Below are 16,880 nucleotides of genomic sequence, written 5' to 3' on the forward strand. Positions count from 1 at the left end.
ATAAAAAGTTATGATTTGCTTATAATATCTAAAGAACACACTGTGATCTAGATGCTGTCTTTAAAACGGTCCACTCGCTTTTTAGCTCCATTTTTAGCATTAGTAAATCAGGCAATGATTACAATGTTGACAGTGACACAGATGAGAAGCATTCTTGTCACTAATTACAGCCCAGCACGTGTGTCTTCCTGACACTCTCATGCTGTCCCTCACATTGTAAAGCTCAGCCTTCAACAGTCACTGCGAGACTGGCAAGGGGAAGGTCTAGCAATGAAGGTGTCTGCTTGGACACTGAGCCTAAACAAAGGGTGAAGTCCATGGGTACACTTCAATAAGCCGAGGTTCTGGTCCTCATGAAGTTCCAGGACTTTAAACATCATCTTTATGTATACAGGTGACTCCCACATGGATCTCTATTCCTGACCTCCCCTGAACGCCAGACTAGTGTATCCTACTGCTTATTTGACATTTGTCTAGGGGCATCACACCTGATATATCCAAAGAAACACTGATTTCCAGCCCCTCCTCCCACCCCCTGGCAAAATCTGCTCCTTCCTGGTTTTCCCCATCTCAGGAAACATACCCCCCAGTTGCTGAAGTCCCAAATCTAGGAGTCATCATGACCCTATCTTCCAGAGCTCTCCATCTTTAACCCACCAGCAAGCTTATTCCTGAACTTCCCCGGTAGCTCAGAGGTAAAGGATCTGCCCGCTGATGCAGGAGACACAGGAGACTCAGGTTCGATCTCTGGGTGGGGAAGATCCCTGGAGGAGGAATTGGCAACCCACTCCAGTATTCTTGTCTGGAAATCCCACGGACAGAGGATCCTGGCAGGTTACAGTCCATGGGGTCACAAAGAGTCAGACATGACTGAGGACAACAACAAGCAGCTTACATCTATAGCTACCACCTAGTCTAAGTCACCATTTTTTCCAATGGTCTCCCTGATTCTTCTCACCTGTTTATAATCAAGTTATTCAGAGATATCTTTTATAAATCTAAATCAATCCCCTATCTGACACTGTCAACTACAAATTGGCACTTGCCATCTACCTCTGCAAAGATTAAACATGTGCCGCTGAAGCTACTGATTTTCAACACCCCCTGAAGGAGTTCAGGGTGGAGAGCAGAAATGAGGCACCCCATGCTCCGGGGATGAGGCAGGATAGGTCTTCAGATAGTTAAGATATTTTCAGGAGCTGATTTTATGAGCCAATTTGTATATCTCCTCACATCTAGAAAAGCCCTAAAATCCTTCATGGTGACGACTATTCCTTGTGACTAGCAGAAAGCGTCACAAGACTAGCAGAAAACTTTTGGAAAAATAAGTGCTTGATTGTATATACTCTCCCATCACTAAAATCACACATATACTGACCTTCCCCACTGCCTCTTTGGAGCAGTTTCTCAGAGCTATCTGAGGTGCTGTCTCCCGGGCGAGACCCCTCATTTAAAACTTAACTCAGTAGTAAAGAACCCGCCTGTCAATGCAGGAGACACAAGTTCGATCCCTGGTCTGGGAAGATCCCACCTGCTGTGGAGCAACTAAGCCTGTGCACCATAACCCGTGAGCCGGTGCTCTCCAGCCCAGGGACTCAGCTACTGCGCCCATGAGCCGCAACTAGAGAAAAGCCTGTGCAGCAGCAAAGACCCACAGCTTAAAATAAACACATAAATAGAATTATATAATTATAAATTATAGTAATAGTTATATAATTAACAATATTATATAATGATAAATTGTGTTAATAACTATATAATTAATATTATATAATTATAAATTATATTAATATAAATAAAAGTAAAATTATATAAAATAAAACTTAACTCGTAACTCTCACGTTGTGCATTTTTTTTTAAGTTGACAACTCTCACCCCCATCATGGCTTCCCATTAAATCCCGACTAAAATCCAAAATCCTTACCTTGTCCCCCACGCACGACATGACCCTGTCCTGCAGACTTCTCTGGCCTGTCCACCCTCTGTCAGTCCCAGCTACGAAGCAAGCTCTTGACTCCCACAAGCTCTTGTTCACCTTCTGCTCTAGTCCCTCTGTTTGGACTGCTCTCCCCTCAAATGACCACACATCCGACACCTTCCTGTCTTATGCACTCCTGGGTTTATGAATGACTTCCTCAAAGAAGTCTTTCCTAACCACCTCTCCTAACACAGTTCCCTGGTTACACCTCATCACACCACTTTGCTTAGTCGTCAGCAGAGTAGCTCTCACTTCCTGCCGCCTACCGTCATCCTGTCCACCTCTCCTCCCCCGACTAGAAGCTCCAGGAGAGCAGGGGCCTTGTCTCAGACTGGCCGATGCGGGCTCAATAAGAGCTACAGACTGAATGAACAAATCCAGCAAAATGAAAATGGAGTTACAGGCTAGAGAAAAGACTTCTGTGATTGATACAACTGCACTACTATCACGGCAGACCTTCTCATCACAGATGGAAGTGAGTCCCTGTTTCCTAAAGATACGAAATTTTTCTCACCCAATGCTTACAAATAGACCCAAAAAGGCAATGTGAAAATCGTTCTAAAAACCTTTGGGTTTTCTTGATTTAGGGGCCTTCCATTCTAGCTCACAGCTTTTGCAGTGATGCAGGAGACATGTCGTTCAGTCACTCAGTTGTGTCCGACTCTTTGTGACCCCGTGGACTGCAGTCCACCAGGCTCCTCTATCCATAGGATTTCCCAGGCAAGAATCCCGGAGTGGCTCGCCATTTCCTTCTCCAGGAGGTCTTTCCAGACCAGGAATCAAACCCACGTCTCCTGCGTTGGCAGACAGATTCTTTACCACTGAGCTACCAAGGAAGACTGACGCAGGAGACAGACAGACAGACATATATACATATATATGTGTGTGTGTGTGTGTGTGTGTGTGTGTGTACACCAACTCAATGGACATGAGTTTGGGTAAGCTCTGGGAGTTGGTGATGGACAGGGAGGCCTGGCGTGCTGCAGTGCATGGAGTCGCAGAGAGTTGGACACAACTGAGTGACTGAACTGAACTGAATGTGTATATATATGCCATCCTGAGAACACAGCACAAGCTCCACATCACCAGTCACAGAATATCACAGGATTTGGTGATAAACTGCCAGCTCTCCCTATCTGAAGTGTTTCATCTTCCTTCTCCCGAGCTCAAACCCCACCTGTGCCCCAATTTCTCTGTCACACATCTTTTCCTCTCCAGTAGTTTCAAGTGTTATAATTTAAAAAAAAAAGCCCACCCATGACTATGGTTTTATAAAATGCCCCAAACATAGAAGTCTAGAGTAAAAAGTGAGGCCTTCTCATCACACCAAGCCCCACCAACCCCAATTTTTTCCCGGAAATAACACTGTCAACCATTTTATTCCTTCCAGATCTTCTATGAATTAACATACGTATGTCAGATCAGAAGATATGTCATTTTTTTTTATACACACATGCCATCACACCGGACATATGCTAAATATACTTTGTTTTTCTCTCAATATGTCTTGAGGGTACATACTCTTTTTTTTAATTATCTTACCACTTTTAGGGTATAAATGTATCATAATTTCTTAGTCATATTCCTATTAATGAAAATTTATTTTCAGTTTTTTACTATTATAAAATATATAGCAATGAACATCTTTATTCATATTGCTTTTTGTTGATTTTATTATACCTTTTCTTTTACTAGTTCTAATTTTAGTTCTGAGCCCCTGGCCTATGATAATCTTACTATTTCCAAAAGAATGAAGCTATGTAAGTCATGTTTTATTCTCATATTTCTACATATCATATTTAGTTTTCTGTGTGAGAGATGATTACAACTGAGAAATCATATGGTAAGTAATAGTGTGATCTCTGTGTTTTTATAAACAGATTAAAGTTAATAATTCAAAGAGAATGTTATTTATGAGCCTCTCAGATGTGGAAACAACTGCACTGAGCAAAAACAAGACTTTCTTATAAAAAGTAATTTTCAGAAGCAGGTGCTTGTTCTACTTCCTTCTAGAAAGATGTTCTTGTTTCACACAAAGAGCCCGCAGATCTTGGCTTTGCCAGGTTATAAAATAAGAGCTTTTTAGAGCGGGAACAGAACCACAGGAATTCAAGCTGTATCTAAGGTCACAGCTGGGTAGTGGCAGAGAAAGGCTGGCAAGCCAGGCTGGACACTCATTAAGCAGCAGGAGTCTCCCTGAGAGGTACACGGACACGGAGGGCAGAGCAGTGACTGGGAACAAAGCCCAGTTCCTGGTGATAAGATGCCATCTCCATCTCTTGGTCTTTGGGGCAACAGGTAATTCACGAGATATCAAGAAATGGTTGCTGGTTATGTTGTTTATTGCCACACTGCTCACAAACTGTAATTCAACTAAACAGATATTCATTGAGCATATACTACATGACTGGCATTGCTTTTGTTTTGGTAGCACGGGGGTTACAGTGGTGACTAAGATAAGCTTCCTGACTTCCAGTAGCCTACATTCTGGCAGAGGGGAGACGGGGACTAAACACATACACTGATACCTCTCAGGTACTGACTGGCAGTAGATAATATGAACCTAAGGAATGACTGGCATCTTCTCCAAGTCCTCCCCACTGTCATAAATGAGCTCCTTTGGATCAGAGATGCTTATGTGCAAAGATAAAAATCCATCTCCAACCACATATTAAAGGAAGAGAAATTTAGTTGCAAAGCTTACTGTCATTTCTACTGGGATTTTCCTTTTGAGAGTAAACACAGGCCAGATTACTAGTTAACACACGAGCAGCAGCAAAGGCCCTAGACAAAGAAGAGACTCCAGGACTTCCCCCACCCACCCTAAATCATTCTGGAAGGTCCCTGTGCATTGGACTCATGGTCCCACTGAGAATGACTGCATCACTAGGGCCACTGCTGGGGTACAACATCCACTCCAAAGATGCAACCTTTGCAAGAGGGGAAGATGACTCATTGTGAGTCACCATGACCTCTAGAGTGACCTCACAAAAGCCCAGCAGACTACAATATTAGTCACTCAGTTGTGTCCAACTCTCTGCGACCCTATGGACTGTAGCCCACCAGGTTCCTCTGTTCATGGGATTCTCCAGGCAAGGATGTGGAGTGGGTTGCCATTCCCTTCACCAGGGGATCTTCCCAACCCAGGAATCAAACCCAGGTCTGAATTACAAGCAGATTCTTTACCATCTGAGCCACAAGGGAGGCCCAAGCAGCCAGCATTTTGATGGTAGATAAACTACTTTGGCAGCTAATAAAAACCCTTAACAATCTTAAAGATACTCCATGAATAGGCAAAGTATGTCGGGTTTAGGATTTGGGGTTTTCTCTGCCTCAGCACTAGCTACTACCTGAATACACAGCTGGGAGCATCCGAGTAAAGGCTCATCTTAAATGTGATCTTCTCAGAGAGGCCTCCCTGGTTACCCTATAAACAATGGCAACTGCCCTCCCTAATAGCTCCTCTCCCCCTTGGCAACTCTAGTTTTTTTTCCTTACTCCTCACCACTAATCATCATTTTGTTTAACCTCAATGACTAACACCCACTAGAATGTAAAATCTTTGAGGGCAGTTTTTTTTTAATATTTATTTGGCTGCGCCTGGTTTTCGTTGTGGCACACAGGATCTTTGACCTTTGCTGGGGCGTGTACAACCTAGTTCCCTGACCAGGAATTGAACCCGGGGCCCTTGCATTGGGAATGCAGTCTTAGCCACTAGGGAAGTTCCCAGGTTGTTGGGTTTTGTTTTTTTTTTAATTGGAGAATAATTGCTTTACAATGCTGTGTTAGTTTCTGCTGTACAATGAAGTGAATCAGCTATGTAACTTTTATTTGGATCACTGCTCTGCCCCTGGTATCTAGAACAGGGGCACATAATAGGTGCCCAACAAATACATTGAGTGTATGAATAAGAATGAACAAACTCACCAACAGTACTTAAGCATGGTTATATTGGCTATTTCTATTGCCTAAGAAAGGAATCCAAGAACAGGCATCACTCTGTAGAAGAAACTGGAGATTACAACCTAAAAGAGCTGCCAACAATTTCCTTAGAACAGAGGATGTTAGAGAAGAGAAATCGCAAACAGGAGTTGAATGTGAAAGGTCGCATTCATTCCTTACAACTTTATGGTGTCTTAGTGAGCATGCCCAGTAAGAGACAAAAGCAAGCAGAGAGTGAAATGATCTTGAACCACAGCACATGAGCACTTCGGTTAAGACAGTTCCCCAGAACCTCTTCCCATCTTTCTGTATCTACTTCCCTTCGTGTTTTGACTTTAAACAAAGGCTCATATCCCCCCAGGACATCTGCAGACTCAAGTGATCCCAGATCACCCAGAAATCATCAAGATGCCCAATAATGAGACTTCATGGCTCTGTGTCAGGGGCCGGGAATCAGAGTCAACTGCAGTTTTCAGCCAGCTGCACCTCCACTGTGTTCTCACGAGAACAGCACAAGGAAGAACAGTTTACTGCAGTGGGGGCGGGTGGCGTCACCTGACTCCTCTCTGGGCAACTTAACCTTGGCCGTGACCCTTACTTGTGAAGGTCTGTTGTCAGAAGAACACAGAAGAAGGAGAGAAAGCAGGGTGGGGCGGGAAGGGGAAGACCCAGCCAGGGCAGAGGTCAAGGAACCCCACATATTTGCTTAAGAAGACTTCAGGGTTGCCCAAGATGCACAAATGACTGACTTCCCCTGTGGTCACTGCATATGTCACACGTAACACTCTCATTCTGCACAATGAAAATTTATGATATTTCAGGTGTTCTCAGACCAGTCTGGGAACTGAAATGCAGCCCATCAAGGGACTCGCCCAAAATCTATTAGCAATCAGCAGAAGTAGAACAAAAATAAAGGTCCAACACCTGATGCAAAGCTCCTTCCCCTGGTATTTATGTGTTCCATGTGGGCTGAAATTAGCAGGATATTTTCAGTTTCCTTAGCAAAGTAATTTTAAGGATTTCCCCATCAGGTGCGTCACAAAGCATGGGATTAAGAACCACACAGCTACATATATTTGATCCCATGCCTTTAGAACAGTTGTCCCCAGAATTTTATGATATGACTTCCTATTTGAAAAAAATCTTTATATTTACATCTCCAATATAAGACTATTTACTTATAAATCTCACATATGCACAGATATTCTAATACACTGTATAACTATAAAGCATTATTGAAACAGATACAAGAGCAGAGCATTTTGTTCTTGCTTTCCAATGAATCATCTTGTACCCTGCTGCTGCTGCTAAGTCGCTTCAGTCGTGTCCGACTCTGTGCGACCCCATAAACGGCAGCCCACCAGGCTCCTCCATCCCTGGGATTCTCCAGGCAAGAACACTGGAGTGGGTTGCCATTTCCTTCTCCAATGCATGAAAGTGAAAAGTGAAAGTGAAGTCGCTCAGTCGTGTCCAACTCTTCAAGACCCCATGGACTGCAGCCTACCAGGCTCCTCCATCCATGGGATTTTCCAGGCAAGAGTACTAAGGTATATAACTTCCACTTTGGGGACCACTGCTCAAGTAATGCTTTACTCAAAATCTTATATACAAAAATCAATAACAAAAAAGACTTATACATGAATATAATTAGATAACTAAATAAGACTTAAAGATGGCTAGATTCCCATGTTTAGGGAAAATATTGGGAAAAATCCAGACGAACTTTTGGCCAATTCAATAAAGTGGGGAGCCATATTAGAAAACAGTTTGACAGTTCTTCAAAAGGTTCAACACACAGTTACCATTTGAGCAAGCAATCCCACTCCTGGCTACATATCCAAGAGAAGCAAAAGTATGTGTTAACATAAAAAACTTACATGTAAATATTTTAAAATTGAGATATATTTGAGTTTAACGGGTACAGCATAATGATTTGAGTTACATACATCATGAAGCCATTATCACAGTAAGTTTAGTGAACATCCATCCTCTCATAAAGTCACAAAATTAAAGAGAAAGAAAGATTTTTCCTTGTGATGAGAACTCTCAGGATTTACTCTCTTGACAACATTCACACATAACACACAGCAGTCAGTGTTAGTTATATTCATCCTGTTGTACATTACAACTCTAGTACTTATTTATCTTAGGGCTGGACGTCAGTACCTTCGACAGCTTTTATCCAGTTGTCCCTCCCCTCCCCCTCCACTTTCATCACTGGCAACCAAATGTCTGACCTCCTCTTTTAAAATCTGCTTTAGGAGTATAGTTGACCTACAGCACTGTGCTAGCTCCTGTTACACAACACAGTGACTTGTTATTTCTGTACACACATGAGTGTTAGTGGCAGCATGGTTCAGAACAGTTAAAAAGTAGAAATAGCCCAAATGTCCATCAATCAATAAACAAAGGATGCTACTTTGGTCACCGGATGTGAAGAGCCAATTCATTGGAAAAGACCCCGATGCTGGGAAAGATTGAGGGCAGAAGGAGAAGAGGACAACAGAGGATGAGATGGTTGGATGGCATCACCGACTCAATGGACATCAGTTTGACCAAACTTAGGGAGATGGTGAAGGACAAGGACGCCTGGCATGCTGTAGTCCATGGGGTTGCAAAGAGTTGAACACAGCTGAGCAACTGGACAGACAGACAGCCATACAGTGTAACATCATTCAGCCACAGTAAGAAGGGAAGTACCAATACATGCTACAATATGACTGAGCCCTGAAAACCCTACTAAGTGAAAGAAGTCATTGACAAAAAATATTTCTTATTTCTTTATGAATGAACAAAATTGTTCAGAATAGGCAAACCCATAGAGACAGAAAGTACATTAGCAATTCCTTTGGGGGATGGGAAGATAGGGGCGACAGGTAAAAATGTCTTTCTGAGGTTCTAAATGTTTTCAAATCAACTGTGGTGATGCTGGCACATTATCTGTGAAGATATGAAAACCACTGGATTGTATACTTACAATGGGTGAATTCATGTTATGTCAATTCTATCTGCATCTTAATAATGCTGTTGAAAAAATGAAATGGGCCAAGGCCATCTCCCTTCCAAAAGGTCTAGAAAGACTAGAGATGCTGTATTTCTGTGGACCACGGGCATCAAAGGAGCATGAGCTGTGAGTCAGGCTGAGAACAATGGAACTGAAAGTTAAAATGGGAAATAGAGACTAGACAAGGGAGCAGGAATAAATGTGCCTAATATAAGTATGGAGCAGGGAGAGAGCAAGAAGTGAGAATGCCACAACTGACCTATGCCGAAAAAACCCCCAAGGGCCGGTAACAGCAACACCATCGTCGTGATGGCTGGTTACCCGGGCATTGCTTGTCTGCACTGAGGGTTCCAGGCGTCCACCCTTCTCTTTACACCAGCACTGCGGGGGAGGTTCTACTGGTCCCAATTTATAGATGGGACGACAAAGTCAGAGAGGTTAAGTATCATGGTCATGTTCGGTTAAGTGCCTATCTTTCAGAAACATATACAGAAGGATTTAGAACTGATGGAATTTCTGGAATGTGCTTTAAAATAATACAGTGGGAAGGTCCAGGGAGGGATATGGATGAAACACAACGGGCCACGTTGATCACTGTTGAGGATGGGAGGAGGGCACGTGGACTGTTCTCTCTACTTAATGTTTGAAATCTTCCGTAAGACAATTCCCAAGTTAAAAAAAAAAAAAAACAACCTTCATATGCGCCATGTCTTTCTGTGTCCCTAAGTTATCCCTCTGTCCTCCTTACCTATCACCTCTAAAACCCTATGCCTCTATACCCCTCTGCACCCTACACCCCCCTCCTCCACCCACCCCATCCCAATCTTATTCTAATTTACCCTTGGATTGAGACATTCCCCACCACCCTTTTAAAAGCTGCATCCCCACAAGTGTACACTCTCCCCATTTACTGACCTACTGTGTTACACAGCACTTAGCCTCTGATTGCTTACCCATCAGCAGTCATTCATTTCTAACTCTTGGATGGCGTTTACTACAGGCCTGACACGGTTCTAAGCTTTCTAAACACATACACCCGATCCTCCCAACAACCTATGAGGTAGATATGACCACACCATCTTTACTTTACAGAAGAGAAACTGAGGCACAGTTAGTCAATGGAGCCAGTTTCCCACCCAGGCTAGTCTTGCTCCAAGTCCACATTCTTACCCACAACTGCACAGGGGTGAAGGGAAGACCGTTAAATCTCATGGACCTAACCCTCTCTCCAGAAGATCAGCAGTCACCAAGCATGGAGTAGCTGCTGTGAGCCCGGTAGCATCAGGAACACTGACACGGTGACTCCCCCAGCCCAAATCTCCATAGAGACCAGAGTCTAAATGAAGAGTGAGAACCCCAGCCCCAGAAAAGATTTTATATAGGTCATAGACAGTTCAAATGATTTGACAATGGAACCATATTGTTTAAAGTACCCTTGGGATGTCCCTGGCTGCCCAGTGGTTAAGACTTCACCTTCCAATGCAGGAGATGTGGGTTCATCCCTGGTTGGGGAGCTAAAATCCCACATGTCTCCAAGCCAAAAAAACAAAACATGAAACAGAAACAATATTGTAACAAATTCAATAAAGACCTTAAAAATGGTCCACATAAAAAAAAAAAAAAGCAAACAAAAAAATTGCCCTTAAAAGTAAGTATCTTCAGAAGTTCAAGTTTCCTCACCTACCAGATTTAAAGTGGCCGTCCTCAATTTCCAAACAAAGAGAGAACACAGGAATAACTTACATATATTTTCAGGACTTAGTTGTTCTCTGACCCACTATAGCTTGTTGGAATAGAAGAATGTAGAATCTAAGGATTAAAAAAAATAAAATCCTCCACCCTCCAATTTTCATCACCTGAAATCAACCACAGAAAAGCATGTATTGGCCCTGGGTGCCATTCAATGTTACCTGCCAGAAAACATTTGAAGTCTAATTTGCGTTTATCTCTTAATGACGGTAATGCTAAGGATCTAAGAAAAGAAACTGAAGACTTTTTTAAAAACAATTTTCAAACATAATTGCTGGGCAAACCACATCATGTGTAGTTTCCTCCAGGTTTTACTTATTTGCCATCTGCCCGTCATTTGTCACAGCTGACAGAAACAGGACTCTGAAACTTCCCTTTACACTATGAGAAGTCTTTCTTTCCAGCTCACACTCCATGTTCCAGTGAGAAATAAAGCATTCACTCAAAAGAGGATTATTAGCACTGTTTTGTGCATGAGAAAAGTGAGGGTCAGAAAAAGGAAGTAAAGACCACACAGCAGGCGTTCCCTGGTGGCTCAGAGGTGTAGAATCTGCCTGCCAATGTTGCAGACACAGGTTCGACCCTGATCTGGGAAGATGCCACAAGCCCCGAAGCAGCCAGGTAGGCCCATGCGCCACAACTACTGAAGTCCGTGAGCCCCAGAGCCCAGGCAACAAAAGAAGCCACCGAAATGAGAACCTGCGCACCGCATCGAAGAGTAGTCCCTGCTCGTCTCAGCTAGAGAAAGCCGGGGAGCAGCAATGAAGACCCAGCACAGCCAAAAAAAATAAAATAAAAAAATAAAGACCACACAGCAATTTGGCGACTAGTCCAGAATCCTGGATCCCTGCTCTAAAGCCTTCAGTCTCTCTCACCCTGGCTGGGAGAAAACCCAGTGCAGATGCTACGGAAAAAAAAAAAGAGTACCAATCAAACATAATTGTTATGCCGACAGAAGAGAAATTCCTCACTGCTCACTGTGTGACCTTGGGCAAGGCACTCAACCTATCTGTGCTTCAGTTTCTTTACAGACTGTTGTGAGAACTAAGTGGGTTGTAATATGTATATCTGAGTCTGGCACACAACAGTCTAAAAGTTGGCTTTATCATCACCATCAGGGTTATTTTACAAGAATTTACAGTTCTGTGTAAGACAGTCTCAATTGTATTTCCCAAACTCTTAAATGAGTCATCTTTCAACTCCTTTTAATTAAAATGGAAAAGCCAATCAGAGGTCCTATTTGATCCATAAAAAGATAAAATATGACAGAAGGGCTCTAGTATTGCTCACGTTTATAATCTCTGGAAGGCTGGACATGCTTATCTAACAAGGACTGCTTAAATTTTAACAGTAAGGCAACCAACCATGCAAACCTCTCCTTTCAGTATTAGAAATATGAACCTAAAATTAGTACTAAGAGAAACTATTCAGATTCCTCCCTGCGGTTATCCTGTGCTGTGCGTGACTGGTGTAGGAAACATTTCCAGAGCTCCTATCTTCCTCTGAAGATGTTCAAATTAAAATGCTTATTCCTGGATGCCTACCCTTGGCTCTGACAGAATTTTCCCCTGTCAGAAAACAAGAACTCCAACTTCAGAAAATGTTTTTGGAGCTAACTGATCTCCCAGAGAACATGCCCAATCAAATCTAACCCCCCAGGGGCTTCTCGGGTGGCTCAGTGGTAAAGAATCTCTCTGCCAATGAGGGAGGCCCGGTTGGATCCCTGATGGGGAAAGATCCCACATGCCACGTGGCAACTAAGTCCAGCGGGCCACAGCTACTGAGTCTGTGCTAGAGCCCCGTGCTCTGCAACAAGACAAGTCACTGCAATGAGAAGCCCCCGAACGCAGCTAAAATAGCAAAGAGTAGCCCCTACTGGCTGCTACTAAAGAAAGCTTGCACACAGGAAAACCCCTGCAAAGCTATAAATAAATTTAAAAAATTAAAAAAAAATTCTAAGCCCCCCACCCCCAGCCGCCACAACGACTTTCAACTTTCCTCAAGTCTCCGAGCACCGCCCCCACTTTCTACACGTCCTAAAGGAGTTGATGAACCAAGCAAAGTTCCCGTGCCCTGATGTCACACTCTGTTGGGGAGAGAAACTGGCGCCTGTGCCGTGAAGAGGCATTGCAACAAGAGATTGAGAAATAGACCCATCTCACCGCCGCAGGCAACCAGGAAAACTCCAGCGCCGCGGAGAAGGTCCTGCCGTATCTCCGCTACAAGCAAGGTTCGGTTAGGGGCCAGGAAGGAGGTGTGGTCTGCAATGCTAAATTTGTAGAAACCACCGAAGATGCTTTTCAAAACACCTCCCTCCGTTATCTTCCAAACCACCCAGGGAGGTGGAGCACCTCCGATCCTCCCACGTCTCACGCGAGCAAACTGAAGTTCAACGAGGTTTCCTGATTTGCCGAGACCTCCCTGCTATTCGACTTCAGGACAGGGTCCAAGACACCCAAGTCGGCCGACCCCCAGTCCTTTGCACTTTTGCCTGCAAGCCTATTTAAAGATCCTTTCAAACTGCACTGCAGTAACACAGGTCAGCGCTTGATCATCCCCTTTCCTTTGGGTCTTCATTCCCATTGAGGCTAAATGACCCCTCTTCGGGAGGTTCTCTACATTCTCCAAGCTGACAGCATCAATTCCTCAGGAGATCGGTAGCAAACCTCCCGCTTGGTCACCGGGCAGGCGGGGTGAGGGTGAAACGCAGCCGGCGCGTCCCCGCCGCAATCTCAGCAGGTGGATGGATCCCACACCTAAGCGCTCGGCCGAAGCCCCGTGCGCCGCTTTCCGGCTCTCGCCTACTTCGGTTAAGCCGCAGAAAGTGGCTGTGCCACTACTTTGTTGGGGCGTCTTGGGGAGGTGGTCCTCTGGGGTGCCCTCGCCATCTGGGTACGCGCTTCTGTGGAACCGAGAAAAGTCACCCGGCGTCCGGGACCGCTTCAGGCTCTGCGCTCACAGAAGAGTCTCTCTGCGCCCTCCGTGCCTGGTGGTCCGGCTCCTCCGCCCCTCCGGACCCAAGCCGAGCACAGGGTCACCCACCACCCCGCACCCCATCCCTTTGCAAGTCAACTCCGCAAAGATCTCCGGGGCTGGGGGGACTCAGCACTGCCCTGACCTACCTTGGGGTTCCCCCCGCACTCCCCGCTCTGCGCACGCCTCTCTGGCATCCCTCCCCCGCCTCCCGCGGTCCTCGCATCCCCGGCCGGGTTCCGCTCACCCCAGCGGCTGAAAAGCCAGCTGGGCGCCGCGCGTCGGCTCCTCTGCGGCCCGGCTCCGAGCGGCGTCGCGAGGTCACTGCGCCCCCCAGCGACCGAGAGAGGGGGCGACGAAGGGGAAGCGGCGCCCTGACGCCGCCCCCCGCCCCCATCTACCCGCGCCAGCCAAAAATATCCCGGGCTCCGGCAGCAAATCCGAGAAACGCCCCCAGCGGAGCGAAGCGCCACTTCCCCGCCTGCTGCTCGCTGGAAGGAACGCGGCCCCCTGCCCTCCTCCCGGCCCCGGACCCTGGGTGGCGCAGGCTGGGGTCCGCCGGAGCAGCTGTGCACCGCCCCCCCGCTCCCCCCGGTTGCCTCCGGAAACCCCTCCCTACCCCTCGCTGGGGACTCGGGTGGAACAGCGCTTTCCGGGGTCGAAACGAGATCATCACAGACCTGGCGGAGGTCCACGCCCAACCCCAGAGTCCCAAACGGGTGGTCTCTAGCACCAGTGCAATTGCCTGAAATGATGATCTTAGCAATTTGGATTCAAGTCTGCGCTGCAAGCTGTGGGCCTGGCGGGGACCTACAACTTACCCGGAGAGCGAGCCACGTCTCTCTGACCTCAGCGGGCTGCACCCCGCGGAACCCCACCCGGAGGACGCCACGGTCAGCATCCGTCCAACCTAATCGTCCTTGTCCGCTGGCAGCCAGGGTTTAGAAATCCCATCACAGCTGTGCCGCGGGGAGCACGCGCATCGCGGGGGAGGCTGGGGAGAAGCAACCAACCAATACAGAAAGTTTTCACAAATAGAAACCCAAGCCCTGACTGTTCCTACGACCGAATGCATCACGTCCCACGCCACCCCCAGGGAGCTTCTGCGCCCTCTAGCAGCGCCTCCAGCGTCTCTTGGGGATAGAATCTCCCAGTTACCTGCCCGGGTAACAACACACAGGTGAGCCAGTCCTGGCTTGCTTAGAAGAGGCCCTTCAGCTCCGTAAAACCAAACCCGCATCGCACTCCTTTTAGGTTCCTTGGCTTTGCCCTTTGTCAGTTCCAGGTTGTGAAACCACGTCGCAGGTGTTTGGGGCTTTATTTGCCGGTGTCTCTTCGGAACACGCCCCTTCCTAGGTGCAGCCTGGCATGGAGTAGTTAAGGGGCAGCGCCGCTTAGACGTGACTTCTTGGATGAAGCCCTAAGTGAGAGTCAGGATCACGAGCCAAATGAGTGCGTGCTATCAATTACCCGCTTTCTTTGAGGAGGTGGCCTGAATGGTAGAGAAACCGCCTGCCATTGTAGGAGACATAAGAGACCCGGTTGGATCCCTGGGTTGGGAAGATCCCCTGGAGGAGGCGATGCCAACCCACTCCAGTATTCCTGCCTGGCAAATCCCATGGACAGAGGAGGCAGGCGGGCTACAGTTCATAGGGTTAGGAAGACTCCTACAGGACTGAAGCGTCTTAGCACGCACTGCACTCTTGCCGAGCCTAGATTGGCCTGACCTGAAAAAACTTGGGACACTTGGCGTTCTGTCCCAGGAACTCAAGTCCACTGAAGGCCGGCTGGGAACAGTTTGCATTAAATTAAATCAAGAAGGAAAAGGGTATGGGGTGCGTACTGACATCTGAGTCTCTGCTATGTGGCAGGCACTTTTCCTAATTATTTTCAGCAATCCTAGCAACATCCCTGAGAATAACAAATCATTTGTTCCCTTTTCACAGAGGAGGGATCTGTGGCTAAGCTAGGTTAAGTTACTTGCCCAAGGTCACACAGCTAGGAAGTAGCAGAGTCAGGCTTTGAAGGCAGGTATCTAACTTGAAACTGTGTATCCAGTTGTGCCAGTCACTAGCAAGACACAGAAGAAGAATGAAATGAAGGGGGCCAGTGACATGCAAAGTAAATCAGAGAGTCTACTAGTCAAAAAAACAAAGCAAAAAACAAACAAACTGAGTCAGTGGTAGACTGCACAGAGTCTTAGACAAAAACAGCCTTCTTGTAGGGAGACTAGGAGGTTTTAGACCAGGATGGAATGGTTTGGTCAGTTCCCTCTGAAGCTACTTTGAAATCATCTTTACTAATAGGTGGAGAGGTATATGGCAACCCACTCCAGTACTCTTGCCAGGAAAACCCCATGGATGGAGGAGCCTGGTAGGCTGCAATCCATGGGGTTTTGAAGAGTCGGACACGACTGAGCGACTTCATTTTCACTTTTCACTTCCATGCATTGGAGAAAGAAATGGCAACCCACTCCAGTGTTCTTGCCTGGAGAATCCCAGGGACGGCGGAGCCTGGTGGGCTGCCGTCTATGGGGTCGCACAGTCGGACACGACTGAAGCGACTTAGCAGCAGCAGAGAGGTATATGGGCCTCCCTGGCGACTCAGATGGTAAAGAATCTGACTGCAATGAAGGAGACCTAGGTTCAGTCCCTGGGTTGGGAAGATCCCCTGGAAAAGGGAATGGCAACCCACTCCAGGATTCTTGCCTGGAGAATTCCATGGACAGAGGAGCCTGGTGGGCTACTACGGTTGGGGTTGAAAAGAGTCGGACACAACTGAGCAACTAACACTTTCACAGAGAGGTAAATAGACTGGCCTATGCTGTGAGGTGCATCCTATAAATTTGAATATCCACATTCCATGTCTAGTCACTGACAGAGGAGGCCCACATTCTAGAAGAATAGCTCTAGAACTAAGAAAGTTAGAGGACAGATTTTCTTTTTCTTTCTTTTTTTTTTTTTTTTTTTGGCTGTGCTGGGTCTTTGTTGTAGCATGCTTTGGGCTTAGTTGCCTGGCACAGAACATGGGATCTTAGATCCCGGACCAGGGATCGAACCTGAATCCCCTGCACTGGAAGGCAGATTCTTAACCACTGGACCTCCAGGGAGGTTTCCAGATTTTCCAAATTAGGAATACTCATGGAAATCTGCTCTATTCACCCTTCCCCTCGCCCCACCACCCCCCAGCCCCCAGGAATTTGGAAGTAGAATTTCCCAGGCACTAAATGCTGAG

The 16,880-nt window shown here is 46.3% G+C and overlaps 1 protein-coding gene across 6 annotated transcripts in view; it reads right to left on the reverse strand.

Annotated features, from left to right (window-relative positions):
* Window positions 1-14,599, reverse strand: part of RUBCNL (rubicon like autophagy enhancer) — a 38,955-nt gene extending 24,356 nt beyond the window's left edge. Inside the window, exon 1 of one of the 6 annotated variants that reach the window (XM_043477958.1) lies at window positions 14,468-14,599. The gene's annotated coding sequence lies outside the window, so the exon portion shown is untranslated. Of the gene's footprint in view, window positions 1-1,924; window positions 2,701-12,835; window positions 13,325-13,795; window positions 14,024-14,326; window positions 14,348-14,467 lie in introns of those variants that run through there. The other 5 variants (XM_043477964.1, XM_043477963.1, XM_043477960.1 and 2 more) reach the window with 5 other exon arrangements.
* Window positions 14,600-16,880: the final 2,281 nt, after the last annotated feature.

Source organism: Cervus canadensis, chromosome 9, assembly GCF_019320065.1.
Source record: "Cervus canadensis isolate Bull #8, Minnesota chromosome 9, ASM1932006v1, whole genome shotgun sequence".
Taxonomy (NCBI): domain Eukaryota; kingdom Metazoa; phylum Chordata; class Mammalia; order Artiodactyla; family Cervidae; genus Cervus; species Cervus canadensis.